The sequence below is a fragment of the Sarcophilus harrisii genome, chromosome 2 (assembly GCF_902635505.1).
Source record: "Sarcophilus harrisii chromosome 2, mSarHar1.11, whole genome shotgun sequence".
In the NCBI taxonomy this organism is placed as follows: domain Eukaryota; kingdom Metazoa; phylum Chordata; class Mammalia; order Dasyuromorphia; family Dasyuridae; genus Sarcophilus; species Sarcophilus harrisii.
In genome coordinates, this window is record NC_045427.1 from 3,825,401 (window position 1) to 3,829,391 (window position 3,991).

At 46.2% G+C, this 3,991-nt stretch overlaps 1 long non-coding RNA gene across 2 annotated transcripts; it reads right to left on the minus strand.

Moving 5' to 3' along the window:
• Positions 1 to 346: 346 nt before the first annotated feature.
• LOC116421213 lies at positions 347 to 3,246 on the minus strand. Of its 2 annotated transcripts, XR_004231508.1 has the most exons (4): positions 2,857 to 3,246; positions 2,632 to 2,765; positions 2,170 to 2,275; positions 347 to 1,293 (listed from the first exon to the last, which is right to left on the minus strand). It is a non-coding gene; the product is annotated as an uncharacterized LOC116421213 (long non-coding RNA). The 2 variants fall into 2 exon arrangements; XR_004231507.1 differs by having other exon boundaries at positions 347 to 2,275.
• Positions 3,247 to 3,991: the final 745 nt, after the last annotated feature.

Genomic DNA, 3,991 nt, shown 5'->3' on the forward strand with positions numbered 1-3,991 from the left:
GGAGACAGAGAGGGAGACAGACACAGAGAAATAGAGACAAGGAGACAGAGGGAAACAAGAGACAGACAGACAAAAGGAGACAGAGACAGAGATAGAGATAGACAAAGACCTAGGCAGAGGCAGAGCTATAGAGATAGAGACAGGAAGAAAGCCGGAACTGCATGCTGAGTGACTTGGTTGGGAATCTTGGCTCTGCTTCCTTCTATTTGCTTGATTCTGGACCAATCACTTCCCCTCCCAAAGACTCAGTTGCCTCTTCTGTACAATGAGAGGACTGAACCATGTGACCATTTGGGGCACTAATATATTGTGACTCTTAGGAAAGAGAGAAACGGTGTGTACAATTCTTCCCTGATCTCACAGCCCATCAGCAGGCGCTTGGTGCTCAGGTAAGCGTCGGGCTGGCTAAGATTTGGGACACAGGGAGCGTCCTGGGCCAGAGCCCCGAAGCCCAAGCTACTGCCCAGGGGCTGACAATGGTCTTCAGCACCTGGAGCATCCTCGGGATAATTTGTGGACAAAAAGGTGCAGAAGAGTCATGAATGCAACACTCACTTAGTGAATACAGTCACTTCTAATGCTTATATTGAAAATGCAAATTTGTTCCAACACTTGATGTATTCGGGAGCAGCCTGAGCATAACGGGAACTTCCACATTAGCTGATGTGCAGTTTCATGTGAGAGAAAGAGCCCGCAGGAGACTGCCTTGCAATGGCCCACAAGCCTCCACCCTTCTGACACTCACTCCCACCAGCAAATGTCTGTTCTTTATCCAGGTCAAGAACCAGATTTCTTGTGTATCTTCTGGTGCGATAGGTGGCCAGAGGCCTAGTGCACCATCCTCCTGCACGTCCCTCTGCCTGCTGCCATGGGCCTCGCGCTGCCAAGGCTCCCCTTTGGTCTATACAGCTGGGAGGTCGTCAGACTTATCCACGGCCACTGACTTTGCTCGCCCAGTCCCATGGCAACCACCAAGCAACAGCTGGAGACTCTGGAGGCTGCCACAGTATTTTAAAGCATATAATAACAATAAGAAGCTTGAATAACAATAATAGCTAACATTTATATAGTGTTTATTTCGTAGCAGGTATTGTAAGAAATTTACTTATCTGATCCTTCCAACCATTCTGGGAGATAAATGTTATCATAACACCCATTTTACAGTTGAGGAGATTGAGACAAACGGATGTGAAATGAGTAGTGCAGGATCTCCGGCCAGTGAATGTCTGAGGCTGCATTTGAACTCGGGTCTTCCTGATTTCAAACCCAGCCTTCTTTAACTCCTGGCGCCACCTAAATGTACGGAACGGCTACTGTTCCCGTTATTTCGCTCCTGTCTTTTCCTTTGTGTCCCTGCCATTTCTAAATTTATGCCCCACCTCCATTTTCCCCATAGTCCCTAGAGTTTCTATCGAACAGTTTTGTATCTCTCATGTCATAGAACTGATGGTCCCTGTTAAGTGTCAGGCTCTGCTGGGGCGCCAGGGAAAGACAAACACAAGAGGCCTCTGCCCTCGGGGAGCTTCCGTTCTCCTAGTGTGGGGGAAGCTCTCAGAAGCTTCAGGAAAGCTGATTTCAAATAGGTGGTGGGGAAGAGGGAAGGGGGACCAGGCATGAGGGACAGCCTGTGCAAAGAGCCGGAGATAGGAAATGGATGCTAGGCGTGGAGACACGCGGAGGCGGGTTTGATTGGACTGTGGCGTACACGAGAAGATCCAGGGAGGCACACTGAGGCCGGACCATGAATGGGGGAGCTTGGAGTCGATCCCACCCAAGGGAGCAGGGATGGCACAGTGTAGATGCTGTCCCTGTCACTTGTGTGACCCTACTGTGCGCCTCCCCCTTCAGTCCCTCACTAGGGCAGTGGGAACATCAGAGGGCTACTCTAGCTTAGGGCCAGCTTCTCCAGGAGGACTCCCACAAGTCTCAGCGTTTTATGACCTTTCATTTAAGAGGAAAGGGCTCGAGCCTGTGCAGGACATACTGGCTGGCCCTGGGAAAGTCCTCCAAGCCAGCATCAGTCCGTGTCTCTGACACCTCTGAGGGCTGGAAGGTGCTTATGGAGAAGAGACCTGCCTTGGGAGAAGGCGCTTCCGTCAGAGAGTTCCCTTCACGGTCATGGGTTTGCTCCAAAAATGGTGTGTGCATGATACATATAAGTGAACTAACCATAATGAGAATGTATCTCCCCGGTCAGCATCCTCATCTAATGGGATTATTCCTCCATGTTTATTCACAACGGGATTTTAAAACACTTGATTGAAGGTTGTTTAGTCTGGAGAAGAAAAGGGGAGGAAGATGAAGATGCAGAAGGACCAGAGTTCTCTCTGTCCCTAGGAGGCCAGAACTAGGAGACCAGGCTCTGCTGTGCACGATACCAGAAGGCCCCAAAGCGTGAGGAGTTGCTCCCATCGCCTCCCAAGGAGCAGCCGCAGCCTCAGCCTCCTGCCCCCTCTCGAGTCATTCTCCAATTTTTTAAAACGTTTTTTCTTTCCCTACTGTTGTTACTCTTGTCGGGCTCAGTTCACATAAACCTTCCCAGGTTTCTTGGAAACGTTCTCCCCTTCATCATTTCTTATGGAGAAATAATATCACCTTCCATTCACATACCATAATTTAGCTATTTCTCACCTGATGGCCACCGCCTGTCTCCTGACAGACATTATGATGGGCAGAACACTAGGCCTGGGGTCAGGAAGAGATGAGTTCAAATCCAACTTCAGATTCTTCCCGAGTCCCTTCACTGCTGCTCTCTGTCTCAGTTTCTCAAATATAAAATGAGGATAATATCAACACTGACCTCCCGGGGTTCTGTGAGCATCAGATGAGATATTTGTAAAGTTCTTAGAACAGTACCTGGCACATAGTAGGTGCTTAATAAATGCTCATTTCCTTCCCCTTCTTTAACTAGTCTTCATTCACACAATATGCTTCGTCTTCCAGCTCCTTCATCCTTTTTAACCTATCACTAAAACTATTTGAGAAAAGAATATCCTGCCTCAGACCCATAGAATTAGAGCTGGAAATGGCCTCAGAGGCCAACTAGTCCACCTCCTTCCAGAGATGAGGAAATTAGTCGCTGAGGTTATTCTATAAGATATGATGAAAGAGGTAGTTTCAAAGGTACTTCTGTCTACCCATCATATAGCCATTCCTCAATCTGTCTGTCCACCTATCCATCCATCTATGAATCTATCTATCCATTCATTTATCTAACCATAATTCATCTATCCATCTATCTTCCATCCATCTATCTATCCATCTATCACCCATCCATCTATTTATCTGTCCATCTATCTATCTATCTATCATCTATCATCTATCCATTGGTCAACCATCCATCCATCATTCATTCATTTATCTATTCATCCATCAGTTCATCCATCTATCCATCTATTCACCCATCTATCCATCTATCCATAAATATATCTATCCATCTATCATCCATCCATCCATCCATCCATTTATCTGTCCATCCATCCATCCATCTATCATCTATCCACTGGTCATCCATCCATCCATCTATCATTCATCCATCTATCCATCTAGTCATCCACCTATTTTTTATGTATCATCCATCCATTTATCTGTCCATCCATCCATCATCCATCCATCATTTGGATTTCTACATCTCTCTCTTAATTTCCTCCTCCCTAAAACAGCAAGCAATCCGATACAGGCAAAACATGTACAATCTTTTTAAACATTTCCACATTTGTCACCTTGCACAAGAAAAAAACAGACAAAAGGGGAAAACCATGAGAAAGAAAAATCTAACAAACAAAAACAAAGACTGAGGTAGCACTGGCTTTTAAGCTATCGTATCACACTGCTAGAAGACCCTTGTAATCCTCAACTCTTTAATATTGTTGTCAGCTCTGAAGTAGCACTACGCACCTCTGAGACTGGCTAAAACGACAGGGAAAAGATAATGAATGTCAGAGAGGATGTGGGAAAACTAGGACACTGGTACATTGTTGGTGGAGTTGTG